We start from the raw sequence: 23,816 nt of genomic DNA, 5'->3' as shown, positions 1-23,816 counted from the left end.
GGGTATGGAGCCTGCCGCTTGGGAGCTGGTGGTTTAGCTCCCATCTCTTCCGCAGCTTGGCCTGGGGGCAGCCTCTTTTGCCCCAGGTCCCAAAGCACAGTTTCCCTGACAACTTAGCCACTGGAGGTGGGCAGGATGTGCTGAGGGGGAGGAGGCAGCTGCCAAGGCAGCGACGAAGGGGGCTGTCCCTGGCCAGCTGGTCAATTTGTTCCCATCTCAAACTTTGCTGCCCCAGTTTCGCAGAAAGACCTTCTCCAGTTAATTCTTCTCCTGGGAGGTGGGTGCAGTGCATGCAGCCCAAGGTCTGGGCTCTCCCCTGGGGAGGGGCAGAAACCTCTTGTTCTCCTTTGTCTTTATTCTTCAGCGAAGGGGTTACTTGACCCAATTCTTAATTCTGAGGAAGTGTAGCCTGTGTTACGGAAGAGCTGCTGGACAGTGAGGTTTCTGGGTGGGTTTTCACATCAGCTGATGCTCCAGGCAGGCAGGAAAGCTATTACTCAGAGCTCCTTAGTGTGGAGTTGGGGGATGGCCCCGCCATCCTCACCATGCTTTTTAAAAATGTGTTACTCCTCTCTTTTTCCTAGGTGACATTTTAGGTTATTGGGTCCCAGATTGCTGGCACACTCATCCCTGTTCTCAAATATCTTTTAAACTTGGGTGAAGTGATAAGTAGGGGAAGATGATTTACTGAAAGGTAAGAATACTTAAATTTGCATTAAAGCTAAATTCTGTCAATCTTTCTCAAATGATTTTTCTCTGATTCTAAATCCACGACCTAGTGAATGTTGTACTCCTGTGTAAATCATTGATCTTCACATCACATTGGTTGAGTGGTCAGCGAGATTTGTTAATTAGATTATTCCTGAAAGGAAAAGCTCAGGCTTTTGAGAATTCCTTGTCGGATATCACCCAGGCAGTCACAGTAGAATACAGAGCTGATATAAAAATCCCTCAGCTGCCTGAACTGCAAAGCTTCTGGAATTACTGATCCCTGAAATGCAGGTGACACTTGATGATAATCTGGGGGATGGTTTATATGATCAGATTCTTCCAGTCCTGTAAATGGGTTCCGTGGCCCCAGCCCTGAAAGAACTGGTCTTAGGGGCCATATCATGAGGGGTGGGATGGGAAGGCAAGGTCTAAGAGCTGAAATCACTGAGATTCCACACTCGCTAAACACAGACTCCAGAGCCTAATTGTTGTCAGGTTCTGTTCTGGATTTGAGAGTGTGTTCAGACATGATTCTTGCCCTTCAGGAGACACTGCCTGCGTGGTAGTAACCTTTACATAGATCTGGGGAGGATGGCAATTACGTAGATGGGCTGTTACGGTTCTCAGTGTGCCCAGGCTCGCTCTTCCAGGCACTCGTGGGAATAACGAGTCATCTTATTCACTCACTCACTAATTTATTACCATTGAATTGATCATTTGTCCCACAGTAAGTGAAAGAAGGTATCAGGAAGCTGAGTTTTGTCCCCTCTCCTATCACTGATTGTATCTGTCAGTCGGGCGCCTTGAGTATGCATTGTGAAATGGTGGTATTTCTTGCCCAATGGGGCTGCACTGTGAGTTTTGAGAATCAGGGGAGTCACGTGGGTAGGACAGCACCCTGACACACATGGCCACCCCACCACATGAGACAGCATTGTCGATGCTCATGTGACCCGATGTAGACCGCGGTGCTAAACCTGAGCATGTTTAGTGATCTTGGTGGCTATGAAAATACAGACTACCCGTCCTTACCTCTGAGACTCTGAGGGTGTGCACACCAGAATTCTGCATTTTAAGAAGCACTTTAACTAAATCTGATGAAGATGATCTGATTGTCCCACTGAGAAACACTGGTGTGCGAGACACCAATATTGAGGATTCTCAGGGCCCGATGTCTTTTCAGGATTTTCCAAGGGTCCTCACTTGAGACTTTTGCCTTGGGTGTAATTGTATGTGTTCAGAAGCGATGTCTTTCACTTCCAGTGCTTGTCAGCATGCTCTCTGCAGGGGTTTGCTCTCAGTAGATGGCAAAAACTATGATTCTTCAGGTCACCGAGTTAGAGTGTGAGCGATATTTTATTTTGGTTTTCTTTATAGCAATGCAGAGTCTCCCGAGAACAGATTCAGACTGAACAGATTTGTGTCAGACTTTGGGAGACCGCTGGTGCCCAAGATGTTCTCTGGCAGGTCAATGACGAATCTAGGTCCATCTTTCACAGCTACGTCAATGAAGTGGGACACTTCGACAAGGCCAAAGCTGGTATCCCAACCATAGCCCTTGACAGTGATGTTCGGCTCCAGGAAGCCATCAGATGCAGCAGGTGGCCAGAGGAGGAGCCGAACTTGCTCATGAAATGTGACATCCCCAACTTCATCAACACGGACCAGAACTCTTCCTTTGGGGAAGATGATCTGATTTTCTAACCACCGAATGTTCTAGAAAATAAGCCAGTTGCCCAGACCCCACACAAAGACTTGAATTGAGAAACGTGCATTGTCAGGTGTATTTTTGAAGATATGAATTTTGTCTTTGTATGGTAGGAAGTCCCTTTTCACAAAATTGTATGTGTTTTTGTCTGAGAGAGAGAAATGGAGACAGACAGAAAGACGAAGAAGCAGAAGAGAGCCCCCTCAGTAGAGAGCTAGTTAAGGTGAGTTTTGTGCCATTAAAAAATATTTGGGGTTTTGGGGGGAACAAAGTATTTACACTGTCTCATTCTCCTCGTTGGAAACCTTGGCTCCACACTCAGTGTCAGCATCCTTGAACAGGGGTTGGCACGGTGCATTTTATCTCGCGCTGCCTCTTCCACGTTCTGCCTTTAGCACGTTGCTTTGCCTCCCAGGGCTGCCACCCTTTAAACTGTAATGTGAGGAGTCTGGAGTAGATGATCCATCCCAGCTCTGCTGTTTTGCAAATTTCTGATTTCGTATTCGGATGAGGCTGGGATACACCCAGAGCAGTATAAACCAGACCCTACCTCCTGTCTCTTGCTGGGGCAACCCTCAGGTCTGTGCCTTCTACTCAAGCCTTTACTGAGCCCAGCTTTTGTCAGGAGCCCAAGTGCCTACCGGGATGGCAGGAGACCTGTCTCTCCTGGTCATGGTGGCCGAAAATTCTATTGGTTGTGCTGAAACAGCTCTTCTGAGATCCTCCGGCCACCCTTGCTCCAACCTGAGGACAGACCTACCGTTCCTTTCCTAGGAGGAGGATCAATCCATGGTGCATTTTATGACAATCCTGTCCCCAGGAATGCACGGAAGGTTATCAGCTGAGTGAGGGGAAGTGCCTCTGTGTCTCTGTGTCCCTGTATCTCTGTCTGCTCACAGTGCCCTGCCACCGGCTACTGAACAAGAAAAGTGCTATTCACCATGCTGTGTGTTTTGCAGATGTGTAGGTGATGGTCTTGTGGCTCATGTGTGGGCTTTGTGCTGGGATGGTGAAGGGCTTATAAATACCTCATCAACATGTATTCGAGGTGACCTGGTGCCACACAGACTTGATTCATGAAGGCATCAAGCCTGCACACTGGTTTGGAAACAACTTGGTTTTGATCAGTCACACTGCATGCATGACTCACTGCTGATCTCTGGGTGGTTTTTTCATTTTAGATTTATTCACCCAGTGTCTTGCTTAAGCTGAAAAATACATTTATTTCACTAGAATATTCTCGGATTCTTTGTTTTCACACATCCAGTTGTTTAATTCATTAAAAATCATTTTGTGTTTATAATGCCTCCTAATTTCTATCAACTCTAGGTTCCCAGTGGCCTGAGCCATGCACCAGATTTGATGTAGGAACTGTTCCACCAAAAGAAATCCCTTTGCCATAATATCTTTTGAGGAAAATATTATTCTTTAAGGCTCTAACAGTAAATCGTAGAACAAAGCATGGAACATTTATTGTAGTTAATACATGTTCATGCAAAAAGAAATGATATTTTCATTAAACAATGTTGATTTTAATAACTTTTACTAATGTGAATATTATTATTCATAATTTAAATAACCAAATAAAACCACAGTTATTTATTATGAAGTTTGAAAACTATTTACACTGTCTCTCAATTAGAGGTAGCTTTATTAGAAGACTGAAGGGTATTTAAAAGATGGAAAAATACCCATGATGACACCATCATTTTTATTAACTAAATATCAAGAACTGTGCAGGGTTAAGATTTAACCATCTGCAAGCTGTCAAGTTAGCATGAGGTAGTTTGTGGATGCTGCCAGAAGACAGGAGTCTCCCTCAGGATCAGAGACAAAGAACTTCCTGCCAGCACAGCAGGCAGCTTGGGGTTCATGTTCATGTTGGTTCCTGAGTTTCTTTCCTTTTGCTGTTGTAACAAAGGACCACAGACTCAGTGGCTTAAAGCAATACACATTCATCGTCTCACTGTTCTATTGTGCAGAAGTGCAAAGTCATTGTCAGTGGGCTAAAACCAACGTGTGGCCAAGGCTACGTTCCACACCGAGGCTCTAGGGAGGGATTCGTCCTCCTACCTTTCCCAGGTGCAGAGGTGTTCACACTCCTTGGCCCAGGGCCCTGTGTCACTGTGACCTCTGCTGCCACTTTACATCTCTGTCTCTGACTATATAAATATAAAGGAAGAGTCTTCTACATCTGGTATGGACCGTTTTTCCTAAATGGACATTGTATCTCTATGTGCAGATTAAAACCCCTACCCTCCAGGGTGTGGTGGCATCAGCTCACAAGATTACCACTCTGGGCTTTAAGTGTCCTCTTTGTATTGTCACCTGGGAACTTCTCTTTCCATAGTTAGCTCTGTGTTACATTTGTTGTTGTATTTTACCCGGTATTACTGAAAGTTTTACTTAAAAGGGATCCTAATTAGCTCTGTTTACCTGTTTCCAGAGCTGAAAGCTTCAGTTCTAGAGTATCTGTTTGATTTCTCTTAAAAATACATTCCAGTATATTTCTCTGGTGAAAGTCTTTACCCTGTTATCTATTCTCCCATAATTTCCTTATTTTCTTGAATATATTAAAAGTATTTCATAGCCTTTATTGGTAACTCTGATGCCTACATCACCTGGGGGTTTGCATCCTTTGTCTAATGTTTCTTATTCTCATATTATCCGTTATATAGTCTTGACATGTTGCATGTCTTGAAATTCTTTATTACATGGCAGACATTGCAAATGAAAAATCCATATGTTATTTTCCGTGAGAGGTTTTCTACCTTCCTGTTAGGCAAACAGGGTGAGGGACTGATCATGTCGCTCCAATCAGGCGCTGAGGTGGATCAGGACTGAAGTGCCTTTTTTCTTAAAACAGCTTTGAGGTATACTTGGCAAAGTAATTTTCACACGTATAAAGTGTACAGCTAATAAGTTTTGACATAAGTATATCCCCAAGAAACCATGACCACATTCAAGAGAGTGAACATACCCATCACCCACAAAGCTTCTCTCCTGCCATTTGTTGTCCCTCCCTCCCTCCCCATCTCTTCCCCTGGAAACCATTGATCTGCTTTCCATCACAACATATTGGTCTGCATTTTCAACATCGTTGTATGAATGGATTCATGCAGTATCTACTCTATGTTGTCTGACTTCTTTCATTCAGTGTAATTATTTTGAGAGTCATCTGTGTTGCTGTATTAATAGCTTATTTGTCTTATAGCAGAGTATTGTTTTGTGCTGAGTTTTTACTGAATAGTTTGTTGTGAGCAGTGTTTGGATAGACCATCATTTGTTTCTCCATTTACTTCTTGATGGATGCATGGGTTATTTACAACTTGAGCTATTATAAATAAAATTGCAGTGAATATTTGGTTACAAGTCTTTATAAGGATATATGCTTTTCTTTTCTAAAGCACCAGATGAGGAATATCTGGGTTATATAGTAGATAGGTATTTACCTTTTTTAAAGAAACTGTAAAAGACTGTTTCAAAATGGTTGTACTATTGTAAATTCCTTGTGGTGTGTATCAGCTCTGCTTGCTCTACTTCCTTACCAGCACTTTGTAAGGTCGGTCTTTCTAATCGTATTCATTCTTGTATGTATGTGTACTAGTATCTCACTGTGGTTTTTAAAAGCATTTCTCTAATGACTAATGTCATCTTTAATCAGCATCTTTTCATATGCTTATTATCCATCTGGATATCTTTACTCAAGTGTGTTTTCTGGTCTCATTCATTCATTCAGGTGTTTGCATTATTATTGAGTTTTGAGACCTCTTTATTCTGGATCAGATACAAAGAGAGACCTTTATCAGATATATGATCTGCAAATAGCTTCTGTCTATGGCTTGTCTTTTCATTTGCTTAGCAGTGTTTAGAACAACTTTGAAGAGTCTTCATTTTGATAAAGTTCACTCTATCAGTTTCTTTTTAAAATAGATTATACTTTTGGTGTCATAGCAAAGAAATATTTGCCAAACCCAAGGTTATAAAGCTTAAGCCTATGCTTTTTCTCCTAGCTGTTTTGTAGTTTTAGATTTCCTATTAAGATCTATGATCCATTGTGAGTTAATTTTTGTATATTTTGTGAGGTGTGGATCAAAGTTCATTTTTTTTTTTTTGCATATCACTCTCTAATTCTTCCAGCACCACTTGTTGAAAAGATCCTTTCTCCACTGCATCCTTTTTGAGAATCAATTGTCTATATAAGTGTTGGTTTAGTTCTGAACATTCTATTCTGCTCCATTATTCTAATTTCCTGTTTTACACCAACACCATACTTTCTGATTACTGTAGTTTAAAAAAAAAAAAAAGCTGAAAATCAGATAGTGCAAGTATTCCAACTTTGTTTTTCTTGTTCAAAATTGTTTTGGATATTTGGGATCCTTTGAATTTTTATATGAATTTTAGAATCAGTTTTAAAATTCCTTACATCCTGTTCTGCCAAAATTCCACCCATGTCTTTGGCCATCTCCAAAGCCACATTTTCTGAAGAAGTCTCTCTAGATCCCAGGTGAAAGAATTTCTGTTTCATCTGTGCTCCAATCACATTTGATAATATTTGATTACATTTATTCATATTTGGCTGGATGTACTTGTGATCTTTCCTGCCATATAGTAAATCTCTGAAAGTTTGGAATCTTGACTTGGTTCCCTCTGTCTGCTGAGAAAACTAGTTCTATGCTTTGCAGGACAGCGCCCTGCAGTAAGAGCTATCTGCAAGACACATCTAGCTCATTGCTTGCATATCGTCAAGGAATCCTGCAGATTTAGTATTGTTTATTGATTGTTGTCTCCAAGACGGCTCAGCCTTTTTTATTTCTATTGCTACTGCTGCAGTTTCAAAGGACAATGGGCTAATTATTTTCCAAATATCAAAACATACTGTAATTGAGTTGTGACGCAAATTATGTGCTGCTGTTTCTTAACAACCTGCTTAGTGTTCACAGGTACCTTCACTCATGGAACTTTTGGGAGAATGTCATATCCTCAGAGATAGCAATGCTGTCTTTGGCGACCTGAGCGGTAGTATCTGAACTCACTCCTGCTGTTTTTCCAGTGCCCCCTGTAGCCCTCCTCCAGCCCTCCATGGGGGGCCTGCAGTTCTGCCCTCGAAAATCCTGTTGCTTCTCAGGAAGAATTCCCTATGAAGCATATTCATGTCCTTCTTGTGGGGACATTCAGTCCAGAGACCTGACAGCAGGGGAAAATGTTTAGACTGCTTTTGGTAGAACGTAAATTCTTCCATACTTGTTAGAAGCAAATCCAATGAGGAAACTGTGTTGGCATCTAACAAATCAGCATAAATGTCTGATGAGGAAGATCAGCTTCCCCATTCCACTCAGGCGTCATGTTGATGTGACACTCACCTTGGCTAACATTTTCTCCTGTGAGCAACGTGAAGTTCAAGACGTTATGAATGGCTTTTTGTTTTTCTTCCTTAGTCTTTCCACATTCACTGTGTCTGGTGAGATTATATGAATCCTGCTTATTTTCAGCCCAGCACTAAATTTTTAAAAGGATCACGTGTTTAAAAGGCTAGTGGACAATTTGTTAGAAGATCAAAATCCTTAGACTTTGGTCCTAGAGTTGAATCTTGGTTACTGGTGAATGAGAATTCCCGTTAAAATTTTAAATTCAGTGATATAAAGTTTTAAAAATAGTTATATATTAGTCAATTTCATTAAACACTATAGCAGTTATTTACATTTAAGCCTGTCTCTGGGGCAATTTTGCAATGATTCCCTCCCTTTATTGATTCCCTCTTTATCAGAATCCTTGAGAGGTCCCTGTCATCATTGTCAGTATCATCATCATCATCACCATCATCATGGAACTGATTCCTCTGGGAGATTCTAGGAAAATAAAGAGCCGGACGTGGTTATGTGAAGGTCAGTGTGTGCATATAAAGTAAGAAGAGTTTTCAGACATTAGATTCAAGATACCCTTTCCATTTAGAGAAGAATGTGGTCATGAAATCCTGATGTGCTGAATGAAGGAAGTGATGGGAACAGGGTAGTCAATGGAAAGGAGGAGGAAGTGAGTGAAGCGGGGAGCATAGAGCCTTGGATAGGTGATCAGCACATTGGTGAAAATGAGGGGAGTGTGATGGCAGAATCATGTCCCTCCCCGGCCACAGGGTAGCCACCTGTGACATGTTACTGTACATGGCAAAATGCATGACAGATATTTTAGGACAAAAATCTTAGAGGATTTCTGTCTTCTAAATTGTCTATCAGTTAGCGTTTTAAACCCATGATACATTATTAAAGATTAGTGCAGGGGAACAAATAAAAAGGATTCATATAATCCACCAGACATACTGAATGCAGAAAGGCTAAGGAAGAAAAACAAAAAGTCATTCATAAGTGCCTTGAACCATAAAATGCTCATGAGAGGAAATGTTACACAGGTGAGTGTCGCAGCCACATCCATAATGCCTGAATTGGATGGGACAAGGGGATCCTGAGATGAGACAATAGGGTGAGTAGCCTGGATTGTCCAGGTGGGCCGAATGTATTCACAGGGGTCCTTAAAATGGAGGACATTTCCCAGCTGAGTTTAAATTCAGAGGGATGTGTAGCCATAGAGCAATGTTCAGAAAGGCTGCTGACCATGAAAATGGAGGAAGTCGTGGGGCACAAGCTAAGGAAGGTGGGTTACCTCTGGAAACTGGAAAAAAAAAAAAAACAACAAGGAAACATTCTCTTCTAGACCCTCTAGAAGGAAGGAAACCTGCTGCTACCTTGAATTTAGCACAGTGAGAACTGTGTTGGATCTCTGACCTCCACAGCCATAAGCTGATAAATCTGTGCTGGTTTAAGCTCTTAAGCTTATGGAAATTTCTTACATTGGTAAAAGGAAAATAACATAGTGAGCCGTAGTGTAACGGATTAAAGGTATAGGATGGGGTGTGGAGAGGATTCTGACATTTACACCTAAAAAGCAACCAGGTGAAATGGGAAGGTGTTTTAAGGAAGGCTTACCTGGCAGGGCTGTTAAGCAGACTGGAGCGAGGGGAGCATTGGAGTTAGAGGAATCAATTAAATCTCTACCAGAAAAATAAGGAATAAAATGTAACAGGGCTTCAGTGATAGTGGATGTAGGAATGGAAATGGGCAGAGAGACATAAATATTACTTTGAAATTAGCTACAGGTTTGATGACTGCATGTTGGGGAGACTTAGCCGATGTGTGGACTGAATGTTTGCATCCCCTCAAAATCCGTATGTCGAAACCCCATCTCCCAGGGTGATGGTATTGCGAGGCGGGGCCTTTGGGAGGTAATTTGTAGGATAAAATGAGGTCATGAGAGTAGAGCCCTCATGAATGGGATTAGTGTTTTTATGCAAGCCCCCAGAGTGCTTGCTTCTCTCTGCTCTCTGGGATATGAAGATATTGGGAAGACAGCCATCTTCGAGCTGGCAATCCTCTCAAGGATACATTGACCTTGAAAGTCTCAGCCTCCAAACCATAAGGAATATGCTGGTTGTTTAAGCCACCCGACACGCGGTAATTTGTTACAGCATCCCAGACTGACGAAGACAGTGGAGAATGCCTCTGAGTTTGGCACTGATTGCCTGGAGAATGCTGAAACCCAGGGAAGTGGGCAGCACAGACGTTTACTCATTTAATCCTGCCAACACAGTAGGAGATAGAGTCCACATATTCCTCGCTACTTAAAAGGTAAGGAAAAAGAGGCACAAATAATAACAATGACAACAAAAACAAAAATAATTTGTCCAAGATTCACACAGAACCCCCTGGAGGCAGAGTGAGAATTTATACTCAGGCAGGCTGGCCCAAGAGCCCCTGCTCATAACTAATAAGTCAGATCACTTTGCTTATGTGGATCAGTTTTTTCAACTGTGATATGAGGATACTGTGTCTAGTAACTTATAATTTCAAAATACATCACTGTAACGGAATCATTAGTCACAGGCCTTACAAACCACAGAAACCTACACATACGAAAATAACTCGTTAGGTCAAGATAACCAATAACGTTTTTAAATATTATACATGCTGGGCCTTTGCAATAAAATGTCTTTTTATAATTCTGTCTTGCTACAGAATAACTTCATAATCCTGCATTTTGCTGGTGGCTCCCATGTTGGACAGCACTGGCCTAGAGATTTTAAATTACTTGCCCAGACTCACCCAGGAAGCTCGTGGTGGGATCCTAGCTATAGTCTGGGACTTTTCCTTCCTATACAACAAGTCCCTCATGGAAGTTTAGAAGCTTCTCCTTTGGTGCCCAGCTGTCTATCCGTACTTATAACATCTTGTCAGGTGTTCCAGCCTGCTCCTGAACATCAGCCAGAACCCACTTCTGCTCTATTTTGTCCAGGTAATACCTTCTAGCAACTTCCATTGCTTTCTTGGCATCAGTTCTTACCTGGAAGTGTAGTGGCTAGAGGTGGAAATGTGTCCACATGACAGGTTTTTCATAAACATAGCAGGAGTGTTCAAGAGAATAAAACGTCAGGAAGATGAGTAGAAGCAGGTCATTTAATATACCAAATGGGTACTTTCAATGTCTGTGTTTCCGAGTCCAGGCTTGTTCTGCTCGTGCATTACAGGCCAATAAATCAGGAGACCAGGTTTTGGGGCAAGAAATAGCGACTTTAATTTGGAAAGCCAGCTGAGAAATGGTAGAATAATGTCCTGAGGAACCATCACCCCAAGTCAGATTTCAGGCTCTTCTTTTATTAAAAATGGGAAGTGGGAATGCTTGGTTGTTGCAAACTTGGTGTATGAATTCTTTGTTGTTAGAATCCTTTGTTCTTGCAGCTCTTCACCTGGGTCACATCCGTGTAAACCTCCAACAAACAAATGTTATTTTCTATTCTGTAACTTGTTATCTTTATGTGAATAGAAAAGTGTTAATATCCTTCAAAGTCAGAGCCTTGAGAATAGGTTCTCCTGTATATTTCAGGCTCTAGGCAACATTGTTTTACAAAAGGTGCAGAACCAACAAGACTAAGCCTAGGAAACAGGGCACAGGGTTAAAGTCAAAGGAACAGATCTAGTATGGAGTCAGATTTTTTCTTTCCTATTTCAGTAGTGCCATGGAGAAGGCAGTTTGGGCAGCTTTTCGTAGGGTCCTGGAGGCTTTCTCTCTCAGCCTCTGTGTGCCTCTGTTGAAAACCCTTCATAGCTATCTAGCCTGCTGGAAAACCACTCCGCCTGTTTTGCCCTGAAGATGTGTTCTGTTTATAACTGATCTCTACTTCTTGGAAAACAACTCAATAAAAACTCAGTTGGTTTTCCACCAGCCATGGGCAGGGGTGAGGAATAGCACTTTATTATTTTATAAAAAAAAAATAAAAGAAGTCTTAAAACAGCACTGGGCACATAGGAGAGAGTCAATTAATGCTTCCTGGCTAAAATCAAAATTGATGGCTCAGTGATTCCATGGCTGCTGTATTTGCTGAACTTGCTACTCCTTTGCTCCATTACACATTTTTTTTAACTGAAAAAGAAATACATGCATGTGGTTAAAAAAATTCAAACAGAGCACAAAAATACACAAGTGAAAGAAGTTTTCCCTCATCCTCTCTTCTTTCAGCCCTCCCTGGAGATGCCACTGTTTATTATCCTTTGTGTGTTTTGCAGATATGCTATGCACATTCCGACCTATGTATGTAAATTCCTTTAAAGTATTACTTATTTTTAACTTAAAGGGATTTAAAACCTCAAGTGTCTTCTGCCCTGGTAATAGAAAAGAACAAATCTGACTCCATATTAGATCTTTTTCTTTGACTGTAACCCTGTGCTCTGTCTCCTAGGCTTCATCTTGCTTGTAAAACAATGTTGCCTAGAGCCTAAAATATACAGGAGAGCCTATTTTGAATGCTCTGTCCTTTAAGGATATTTAACACTTTTCCATTCATATAAAGATAACAAGTTACATAATAGAAAATAACGTTTGTTTTGTTGGAGGTTTACAGGGATCTGACCCAGGCAGATAGCTGCAAGAACAAAGGATTCTAACAACAAACAATTCCTACACCAAGAAGATTGCAACAACCAAGCACGTAGGAAAGGAGCCTGAATTCTGACTTTGGGAGATGGTTTTCCAAGACATTAGTTTGCCATCTAGGTCTACAGAAAGTTGCTACTCCATGCCCCAACACCTGGTCTCCCAACTTACTGGTCTGTCCTGCACTAAGGAGAATGAATTTGGACTCAGTAACACTCCTATCTTCCTAGCAAGCTGGGCACTGGAATTGAGGGCAGCTATCCCACACCCAGGGTCATACTGTGTGCCCTTGATGGTTCCCCGAGGGTGGGGTGTGGTTTACCCTGGAAGGATGGGGACTATGCACCAACACTCAGGCAGTATGCTCCTTCTCGGATCTGACCTCGTACCTCCCGCTCCCCGCCAGCACAACACCTGGGACAGTGGAGGTAAGGCAGACATCTTGCCTGCCTGTGTCCCAGCATGTAAAAGGGGAATATGTACTCTTTCCAAGGTAGTTCTGAGCGACAACACCTGCGGGTGCTTGGTTCCCAGAGCAAGAGAAACCCAGTTCCACTTGGGAGCAACGGGTGTGATCCCCATAGGGGTTCTGCAGAGGCCTTGGGTGGAGGGCTGGACCAGGGAGGTAAAATATGAGCTGCGGGCCTTACAGGGTTAGAGAAGTGTGCAGAGGCAGGACTGTTGCCTCCTTCAGGATGCCCCCAGAGTTAAAACTATTTCTCTCCATCTCTGCTACTCTCCTCCACCCTCCAGATCCCTGCCTTCTCTCTGCTCCTCCTGTCCATGTCTCTTCCTCCACTTTTCCCCTTCTCCCGTCCTCCTCCCATCTTCTCCGTCCCTTGCTTCCCCACCTTCTCTCACAGAACTCGGAGAGGATCTCTGGCCCTCCTGCGCATGCGCAGTCTTTGCCAGCTGGAATGAGGGTTGGAAGCTCCAGCTCCGAGCCGGGGATCGGCTCCAAAGGCTGCTCAGCACTTTCGCCCGGTAGGACATTTGCTCCTGCCCCGGCGCCCCGGCCACAGCTGTCCAGGGCCAGGTGTGCACCTGCCGCCTCTCGCCCCAGCCGGGCTCCCCTGTGTCCGTGGCTGGCATCCCTTTCCCCTCTCCCACCCGCGAGTCCTCTCCTCCCGGGCTGCCTCTCCTCGGCCGCCGACCCGTCCCCGCCCCTGGGCGGGCTGTGTCCCGGGCGGGCGGGGTCTGCGGACCCGGATGGGTCGGGCGGCTGGGGCTGGGGCTGGCCTCCGAGCGGGGCTACAGCCCGCGTTCCCCCCCGTCTTTCCCTGCCCCGCGACCCCGGGGCTGCCCTCCTCTCCCTTTCCCTCTCCCTGGGGACCAGCTCAGTGGCGTCTGCGCTGCTCCCCCAGCTGAGTGCCTCCGGCTGTAAACCCCAGCTTCTCCTGGTGGAGTCGGTAAAATTGAGCGTCAGTGCTGAGCGAGCTTCCGTCTCCTCCCTCAGTGTTTCTGCCCCAGGTAAGTACCTTGAACACTTTCACGTGTTATGATGGCGGTGCTTGATGATGTCACTGTTTTTATAGTGAGAGGGATTACAGTGTTGAAAGCAAGGCTTGGTTCAGTTAAAAATCAGCTGAAGGCATGAGGCTGTGACATACTCCATCCTTCCCTCTCCCAGGGTGAAACGTGTGACTGTCGATGTTAAAAAAATAGTTACAGTCCCTAACTAGCCCAATCCAGCTAGGGTGTGTTAACAGGAACAGCACCACCAGAGGCTTTGTAGACTCAGGGATATTGCAGTCCTAAAGAGCTCCTGGCAAAATTTGGTTTGTTTTGGTTTTCTTGTTCTTCTTAAATTGTGGGGCAGACTAGTTGTATAGAGGGAAAAATAATTGTCAAGAAATATTTTTTCATTTAACATCTTTATTGTGATATTGTTCACACACCATGAAGTCCACCCACATAAATGCTACAATTCAGCAGCTTTAGCATATTCACAGTGGTGCAACCATTAATATTCCAGAACGTTTTCATCACTTCAGAAATACCAGTGGAAATGAATGACCTATCCACACCTTCCCAGTGCTGGTTCTAAAGAAGTTTCTTGGCTGTTCCTGACCATAAATTATCTTGTTACCCATAAAAAATCTGGTAGGAAATCTAAACAGAATTGTATTGAATCTGTCTATCAAAGCATGAAGAATTAATGTCTTTATGGCATAAATTTCTTCTACCCATGAATATATCTCGGACCCTATATTTTCATATTTCCAGAGCCTGGCCCATGGGAAGTCCTCATTAATTGTTGGGTTTGTGAATGATGAGATACATCGTTAGTTGCAACTGAAGCCTTTCACAGAAGAGAAAATAAACTCACTGAAGCCAAGTGACTCTCTGATGGTCAGAAAAAGTGACAGCCAGTGCTGGAGTGATCCAGTGGACTTGGTGTTTGTAACCAGAATTCTCCAGCACCTACAGCTAAGGGGATCAGAGTATTCTTTTATTTTTTCTAAATGGCGTTGCTTTTATTTTTACTTATTTTTTAAAATTATTTTTTATTGAAGTGTAGTCAATTTAGAATGTCAGTTTCAGATGTACAGCAGAGATTCAGTTATAAACATATGCATATGTATCTACATATGTTTTAGATTGTTTTTAGTACAACTCATTACAAGAAATTGAATATAGTTCCCTGTGCTATATAGTAGGTCCTTGTCATTTATTTTATATTTATTAATGTGTATCTGTTAACCCCCCTTTTCCTGCCTGCTAACCACAGTTTGCTTTCTATGTCCATGAGTTTATTTCTAGCAGCATCGATTTTCCTAGTAATATATGCTGGTTGGCTGCTTTCAGTTTCAGTAATTCCACCTTATCTGTGGGCATTTTCCTTCTGGTGCGCCTGTTTGTGTTTTGCACACGTGATATAAGAATTGTGTATTTGGGAGAACTCCAGGCCTCGTGTAGTGCCTGGTACAGAGCACCCACTGAGCTGATGCTTGAACTGGGAAAAAAAACATAGTAAATGTTGGAATTTCCACTATGGTTGAGACTTCCAGGTTTCTATAACCGGTTTAGCCCACCTTAATGTTGGCTGCACCCATACTGGGTAATTTGGTGGAACTTCATGGTATGGTGGTGTAGAGACGGGGCCTTGTATGCATCTTCTCTTTCCGTTTTCTAAGACTCATTCTCCTGGGCCTTCCAGATCCTCCCCCAGCAGTGCCCAAGGCTGGCTTGGTGCTGCGCTGAGGCAATATTTGTTAATAAGGCCCTTTCCTCATCTCTTCTGAGCCTCCGTTTCCTTCTCTGCACAATGAAGACTTAGACTAGAAAAGTGCTTTTCAGTTTCTTTTAAGCCATGTTTCCTTTGAGAAACAGAAAATACAAATCTCTCCTCCCATTCAACATATACATTTTGACACATCCTCCAAGGAGTGACATAGCTCTTTGTGGAAAATTGAAGTGATTGTGATTCCAGGTGGCACAGAAAAGACTCTTCAGACATTTACTGCAGGGAGAGGGCAGGAAAGGGGCAGTATATCCCACTTTCTAGTGTGAGCACTGGAACAGGGGCTTGGGCTTATATACAGTGTCCGAAGTGGCCTCTCTCTAATCTTTTTTTTTTTTTTGCCTCTCTCTAATCTTGCACAATGTGATAAACTTCTCTCCCTCAGTTTCTTAATGCGTCAAGTTGGGGTGATAACAATTTAAGTCTTTTGTGAAACATTATACACATAAGATATTTGTTTCTCGGTAGAAACAAAACCTGCGAGAGAATCAGGGATTTCTTTAAAAAAAATAAAATCTTGTCCACAGCTCTCTGTCTGTGTCTATTTTGAAGTTCCTTGAGGGTGAGGGTTGGGTCTAAAGTCCATCGTGGGACAGGTGGCCCATGGGTCTGTGTGCCGCAGATGGCCCCCTCCTCCCCAGGCCTCTTCCTCTCAGTCCAGGATGAGGTTCCCTAGTAGATTTACACAGAGATCTTGTGGAAATGGCTTTTCATTTTATTGTTTCATGAAGAAGGGCTGCCATCATGATCTCTGTGGTCAGGTTTTGGTGACCTGAAGGCTATGCTATTACGTTTTTCTATTTAATAAAAAGAAAAATATTACAAGTATAAAATTAGGCCTACGGTGGTGGCAGGGGCTCTTGAAAGTGGGGACCATTAGCTTTGTTAGCTTCAGGTGCAGGGGCCTCTGGCCATGAGGACACATCATTGTGCTCTGAAGTTGGAGGGACCCGTGGGCTCAGTGGGAATGTTTACTGAGTGTATCTCATGGGCTGGGCATTGACCGATTTGTACTGTGTGTTCCTTATTTGAGACAATGAGCTCATTTAACCTCAATAGCCTCTTTAATAAATTAGACTTTTTAATTTTGAGATATAATGTAGATTCCCATGTAGTTGTAAGAGATAATATGGAGAGGGCCTACGGACTTTTTGCCCAAATTTCTTTAAAGGTTCCATCTTGCAAAGTTGGTATACAATTCAGTAATGACTCACTAACCCTTTGAGGTTTGTGTTATTGCCCTCATTTCTATTCATGATTAAACTGGGGTTAAGAGGAGCACACAGGCCTGCCCAGGTCACCCATGGTTAGTGTAGAGTCTGGTGAAACTTGGGCTTGGGATTTCCTGGCAGTATCATCATGATTCTCTGTGGCAGGGAGCAGCATTCACATTGCTTGATTATTCATTCATTCAACAAGCATTTATTGAGTAAAATCTGTGGGTCAGATGCTATCATAGATTTATCTGATTCTTCAGCAGTATGGAGAATCCGGTAATGTTTCCTTCTTTTTTTTAATCTGAGAAAATTAGCTCTGAGATGTTATAAACCGCCAAAAGGAAATATAGCTCATAAATGAGGGATAGTAAATTTGTACAGTTCCTTCTTCTTATGCATGTGGTACCCTATGCATTTTACATTTGTAAAGTTCCATAATCCAGATATATTCTTGTAAGGCAAGGATTTGTTTTTAATTGAAGTATACTCATGTTTACAATGTTGTGTCAACTGCAAGGTTTTTTTTTTTTTTTCCTTGAATTTGGAATTCAAAAAATATTTTTTGAGGGGGGTAAATAGGTTTATTTATTTGTTTCATTTTTTTAAAATGAGGTACTGAGGATTCAACCGAGGACCTCATACATGCTAAGCATGTGCTCTACCACTGAACTGAACCCTCCTCCCCAAAGCAAGTTTTCTTATCAAGTATTCTGCAGCTTAGTAGTTCAAATAATTTGGAGTTGAAATCCAGGTCTTTTGATCCTACTGTGTTTCTTTGCATTATATCCTGCTGAGGGGTGTGGAAGCAGTTCCTTTATTCATTCCTTTATTCAGCAGTTTTGAGCACTGACTTTGCATCAGGGCCTGGCTAGGTGCTTGGAAACAGAAAACAAGAAATGACCCTTTCTGCAGAGGTCGGAAGCCTAGACCAAAAGCTGCGTAATGTGATCCGACCTGCGGTAGCCATGTGCAGATGCTGAGGACAAACTGTACCCCCGGCTTTGCTTGGGCTCCCCCTGCCTTCTGACTGGTACACACCAGGTCACCGCAACCCAGTGAGGCCCGCAGCCCGCAGCACAGTATGTACCTCGGTCTCCTCTTCCCTCTCGTCAGGGCCTGCAACTTGAACATCCCTGACTACGTGCAGTGTGCTTAGGACCACCAGACTCTCCCCGTGGTGGTCCAACCCGTGGGGATCATCTCAGAGGAGAATTTCTTTTGCATCTATAAGCGAATCTCCTTGGTGAGGCAGATCATCCCTTGCGGCTCGCAGTGGGCACTCTGTATCCACTACAGTCACCACTATGCGCCCGAGAATGGGTGGAGCGACTTCGAGACCCACCGCAAGGTCGTGGGCCTTGTCACCATTACCGACTGCCTCTTGGCCAAGACCTTCGAGAAGCTCCACGTGCAGAGGAGCTGTATGGCACCACGCTCTATGACTCTCGGCTCTTTGTCTTTGTGCTGCATGGGGAGGTGGCCGAGCAGCCGCGCACCAACGTGGCCTTCAATTTACGAGGACTGCAGGGTGGTGGAGAAGAGGATCGAGGACTTCACTGAGTCTCTCTTCATCATGCTCAAGTCCAAGTGGCTGGACTGCGCATCCGACAAGACTGGGGACAAGATCCTCCTGCTCTACATCCTGTTTGAGAAGGAGGACTTTGTGGGATTGGACACAGAGAGCAGGAAAGTCTACCTGGATGCCCGGACACCCTGGCTGTTTGAAGGGTTGCTTCCCTGCATCCAGAAAGGGATCAGCAAGGAGGAGGGCTGTCTTGTAGCCAAGGCGTGAGGGAAGTGAAACCCGCCGGTTTTCAGACGTTTAAAAGTGAATCCGCCTTTGTTTCAGAGAGATACTTTTAGGGTTATTATGGACACTTACTCCCGCTTTTCAGCCAATTCCCCTGGTGTGACCCCTGGAGTTGCTGTCCAATAGAGTAGCCAAAGACACTGATGCTAGGAGAGCTGGGGAGGAGGCTGCTCTGAGCTGAGATGTGCTCTAGGTCAAATGCACATCAGACGCTGAGACTTGTCTAGTAAAAAGAATGTAAACTATCTTGTTTCTTTCTTTATTGATAACATGTCAAAATGATAGTATTTTACATACTGTACAATAAGTAAGATATGTTCTTAAAATCAGTTTCTAGGGTTTTTATTGGGGGGGTTACATTTTTAAATGTGGCAACTGGGAAACTTTCTTTACATGGCTGTCATTTCATTCCTGTTGGACAGCATGTCCTGGGACAGTCTCATCCCTTTTGCTTATAGATGTCATGCTGAATCCTGAGACGCAGAATGAGGTGCTGGTTGAGCTGGGGGTGGAGCCAGTGTCTCCTGCCTCCCAGGTCCAACACCTGCACGGCTCAGGACCTCTCTCCCTGCCTGACAACCACCATGCCAATTTAGGACAACAGAAACACTGCCAGGGGCTTCCAAATGAGCTCCTTACGCAGGAAAAGGCGTGTCACGGAGCATGGGGCACAGCAGGGAAAGATTCGTCCTCACTTTGTCCCTGTGATTGGGTCAACGGACCCACTTTGCCTTGGAAGTGCAGACGAGCTCTTCTGGGCTGCCTACCCCCCCCACATTCTGCTCTGTTTCCCTGTGTATCTATCGAGATGTCCCTCGGGAAGAAGAAGGTGAGATGCCTTTGCCGAGAGGTGGTCCCCCTTTGCTGGGGAGAGTGTGGGAATCTGTGCCACCCCGACCTACGGCCTCGGGCCTTGAGTCTGGAGAGGGCTCATGGCGGTCCCACAGGTGACGGTCGGAGGGCCGGGCACGAGCTGCCGGGCCTGGTGTGGAGGAGGGTTTCTGCGATTCTCTGTGAGTCTAAAATCAGATTCTACTTTCTGGTTGTTGGTAAGTTGGAGGAGAAGATGCCAGAGAATTGATAAAAAGAAAGTCCAGACCAGTCCTGTGAGTGACAGGCACAGGGGACCCGAGTCCCACCTGCTTGTGGTGCCTGGCGGTCTCTGGATGAATTTTCACTTCCTCCCCGGACATACCTCTATATCTTAAGGAAGGGGCGAGGCATGTCGTGGCCATGACCTGGACTTGTCCTCACAGGGCCCCGTGATCTACACTGCTTTCTCCCCTTCTGCTTCTTGTAGATGAGCTGGCAGATGTAGTGGCCTAGGCAAAGCTGAGGACACAGATGCCAGCACCGTGCCACTCCTAGGCTGGCTCCATTCCCGTCACCTGTCACCTCCTGCTGAGTCCCCAGGCGTCAGTCAATGTCGGTACATCGGTGCAACATAAGTAGGGACCAACATCTCCCCCTGGACATAATGGTGGGTGAGCAGTGGAAGCCTGGGGCCCTGCCCCAGCCCCCTGACCAGTGCCTCCTCTTTTGTCACAGGAGGCACTGGTGACATGTTTGCTCAGCAACTGCTTGGCTCTGAGTCTGCAGACCCACCAGGGAATACCAGCTTGTTTTTGCCTTTTGAAGTCTGTCCTTGGGATTTGGCGGAGTAGCTGGTTGTGTGCTTAGCCCATAGTGGTTGACACTGTCACCATTGTTTACCCAGATTCTTGTGTACCAGGCATGGCTCCCGGCATCAAAATACAGCAGCGCATTAAACCACCCTCCTGGTGGGTCTGTCTGTTTTGGTACCGTAAGGGCTCAGCCAGCATCTGAACGTCAGTGAGATAACGCGGCCAGTGAGCTCCGGTCAAGTAAGTTCTCCTCCAGTCACTTTTACTCCATTGTTTCTTTTACTATTCCACAGTCATTAATTTTTTAAACAATGCTTTGGTGCAGGAACAGAGCCTAATTCTCTCCTGTTACTCTTGGTGGGAGTGAGTAAAATTGTCCAGCTTGAAATGCGACCACATTTTGTAGCTCAAAAGCTGTCTACACGCATCTAGGTGAAGTTTAGGTTTGGGGCGCTGACCACGTTGGGGTCCCCCGGCAGCGCCGCTCGCCTCAGGCCCCTGCCTTCCCTGGAACAATAGGTGAGGGTGGGTCTCACCGTCCCCTCGTCCCTGTCCTCACCAAACTCAAGTAAATTCTTGTAATTGCTCTCAGTTATTTTTGTTCTCATGTGTTTCTAATTTTCGCTGTTCCTCTTTTCCTTTTTCTATTTCCATTTCTATCTTGTACCGCCCTGTGAGCATGTTGTTGCGTCTGAAAAGTGGACTGTGCACACCCTGCATTGGAAATAGCGAGATTGTCCTCCGTGCTGTCCCCATCGCTTTAAAAAGCAAAAACCTTAACAGTTGCCTTGATCCATATATTATCCTAGTCATCTTTTTATTTTCTAGATTTTTGGAATTTTTGCTTTGTTAGCACATCACCCACTGGTGTTTGATACCTGTTAATATCCTTGCTTTGAGGAACCAGTTTGGTCCTCCTTATGTTTGATGACAAATGCCCCCTTATTAAATTTGTTTGATTGTTTTGAAAAAGTGAGATGTGAATTGATTTAGGCGGCTGCTGAGGGATTTTTTTCAAGGAGTATTTAAATTTGGAATGTCAAAATATGCAGCATCTTCCTTGATTCTGGCTTTTAGACAAACGTGCTTGGCACGCGGTTCAGGGCTGTCGCTGTGTGACGTGCGTGACGGAGCTTCCTGGCCGGCGGTCACTGGTGAGAAATTGGCAGTCTCGGGGGTGAGCAGCTGCAGGGGATGCTGTTGGAAGAAGCAGTCACCGGTTTTTTGTTTTTTGTTTTTTCATTCTCCTTCCCGGTGCCATTTAATTTACTTTGCCTTCATAGAGAGGCAGGAGCGGGTCTAAACTCCATGCCACTCTTATTTTCCCTTTACGAGGCTGGTTTTTCTGAGTATCAGAACAACATGGCCTTCTCCTAAGTAGCTGGCTCACTTGGATCTGGTGGACACAGGGACCGCTAAAGGGGACTGTAGCTTCCTCTCTGCTCCAGCCGGTGGGCATTCAGAGCCGGGTCTGTGGTTTGCCTCAGCAGCCATGCAGTCCTCCCTGCACCAGCCTTTACTATTAACCCATTATGGCAGTAAATAGCTGACTCCGTGTCTGTTGCAGCTGACGTCCACCACTGACGGCCGTGTCGTTAGTTTGCGGTAGTGAGTCTCCAACACCCTAGTCAGCTGTGAAGTGACCTTGCATTCTCACCCACACCCTGGTTCATCTCACCCGGGGGAAGGGTTTGGCCACCACCGTCATGCTGGCCATGAGACCTTGTTTCACCTTTCATGCCCTGGTCCAATTGTGGATACTTCATCCTTCACTGACTTGGTCTCGCTTGAGACAGGCCAGACATTCAGAAAGAGCCCATCACATTCTGGGGGGGAAAAGAACACAAGAATCGCAAGTAGGAGTCTAGGCTCTCTGGGTTGGCAAATGCAGGCTGGGATCTGTGAAGGCTGGGCTGTGCCCTTCACAGGCCTTTCCCGTGGCTCCCGAGAGCCCAGGGGTCGGAGTGAGAACAGCCTTGCCTGGGTTCCCCCATCCTCATCTGCTCACTGGCAGGTGTGTCTGCTAACTAGGAACTGCCCCAAACCTCGGGCCCTTCAAATTTCAGACCACAGGAGAACCTTGAGTCCCTTCTCCTGGGCCTCCTTTGTGAGAATCCAGTGCCTTCTGAGGTGACCAAAGGCAGGAGATGCCTCCCCCTCCAGGGAGCTCTCTTCGGAGGACTGTGACGCACTGCACCTTGCTGTCAGCTTGTGGGGTTCCATCCGTGGTCCTTGCAGAACCAGACTTGAGATTGGCTTAGCAATAGAAATGACAAGACTGATTCCAGGGCAGGGCCGGGGGGAGGAACAGGGGAAATTGAATGTGACCTCAAACACCTAAGTTGGTTCTGGGTCTGTTACTAAAATCGGGAGCCTGGGAAGTACCTGCCAGGAATCGAACTCTAGAGTAAATGGTGGACATGAGGCATTTTTAAGATTCCATTTGTCATCCAAGTTAGGACTTCAAAGAGGCACTCGGGTCTATGGCCCCGGGGCTCAGGTGAAGGATCCGGACTAGAGATACACGTTGGGATTCGTCATTCTTAGCTGGTGTTCACAGCCGTGCAGGTGGATGAGCTCATCTCGAGAGGTGCAGACTGAGGCTGAGGCGGGTCAGGGCTGTGCCTGGGTTGGAGGAAAGCCCAGACCATGCAGCTTTGGCCTGTCACTCAGTGGCGTTTGGGATTTTCAGAGCAATGGCATTTATCCTTAAGGGTCTTGGGGGTGGGCAGGGCCACCCAGGAAGAAATCTGAATGGAGGGTTGTGGCCACGCGTGCGCGTCTGGGGATGAAGCAGAGGCTGCATGTTCCAGGAGGGGAACCTCCTCGGAAGCTGGAGTCGAAGTGGGGAGTGGGGAGAAGGTAGTCACACTCACCTGTGAGGGAGGGACAGAGGGCTAGGGAGTCTCCACCCTAGCGGACTCTCTTTCCCACGAACAAAAGGCCAGCAGACAGAAGATTTGAGGTGAGAAGGAGCCAAAGTGGAGAATGGTGGTTGAACAGTTCTGGAATTGTCTCCCTGCAAAATAGAGTTAAAAAAACCCAGACTCTTAAGAACATTGATAGTGACGTTGGAGGAGATAGTTCTTTTCTGGCCTCCTAAGGGTAAGACATGTATCCGGGGATACACAGAAGAATCGGGCAGTCTGGTCCGGGGCTTGACCCTTACCAGGGGGAACAGGGCAAGTTTAAAGGGGGAGAAGGGCAGCGGAGGGAAACTAGCCAGGTCTCGTGTCAGGTAGCAGTCGGCCTCACTACTTGCGTGTTGCATTCACATCCGTGCCTCCCAGGTGGGCGGTGGCAGCCCCCTTTTGCAGATTGGGGAGCCTTCTCAGAGGGGTTAAGGAATTGGTCCATTTCGCGGCTAGTAAATGCTGTAGCAGGATTCAAGCAGGGCCTTGTCAGACTTCAAGGGCATGTTCTCTCTACTAATTCCGGTACCTCCATGTTGTACCTGGATTGGTGAATTGGGTCAGTATTGGAGCCTTTCACAAGAAGTACGATTTAAGTGCCTCAGGACTCT

At 45.1% G+C, this 23,816-nt stretch overlaps 2 long non-coding RNA genes across 5 annotated transcripts in view; both read left to right on the top strand.

Annotated features, from left to right (window-relative positions):
* The first annotated feature begins 23 nt into the window (after positions 1 to 23).
* LOC141579300 (uncharacterized) lies at positions 24 to 4,166 on the top strand. The gene is made up of 3 exons (XR_012510456.1): positions 24 to 694; positions 2,089 to 2,642; positions 3,194 to 4,166. It is a non-coding gene; the product is annotated as an uncharacterized LOC141579300 (long non-coding RNA).
* Positions 4,167 to 9,780: 5,614 nt separating this feature from the next.
* Positions 9,781 to 23,816, top strand: part of LOC141579463 (uncharacterized) — a 118,504-nt gene continuing 104,468 nt past the window's right edge. Inside the window, exons 1-3 of one of the 4 annotated variants that reach the window (XR_012510964.1) lie at positions 9,781 to 10,098; positions 13,151 to 13,433; positions 13,762 to 13,867. This is a non-coding gene — a long non-coding RNA (uncharacterized LOC141579463). Of the gene's footprint in view, positions 10,099 to 13,150; positions 13,434 to 13,456; positions 13,868 to 23,816 lie in introns of those variants that run through there. The other 3 variants (XR_012510962.1, XR_012510963.1, XR_012510965.1) reach the window with 3 other exon arrangements.

The sequence above is a fragment of the Camelus bactrianus genome, chromosome 2 (genome assembly GCF_048773025.1).
Source record: "Camelus bactrianus isolate YW-2024 breed Bactrian camel chromosome 2, ASM4877302v1, whole genome shotgun sequence".
In the NCBI taxonomy this organism is placed as follows: Eukaryota; Metazoa; Chordata; class Mammalia; order Artiodactyla; family Camelidae; genus Camelus; species Camelus bactrianus.
Note: the sequence above shows the minus strand (reverse complement) of the source record. Positions and strands in the feature narration are given on the sequence as shown.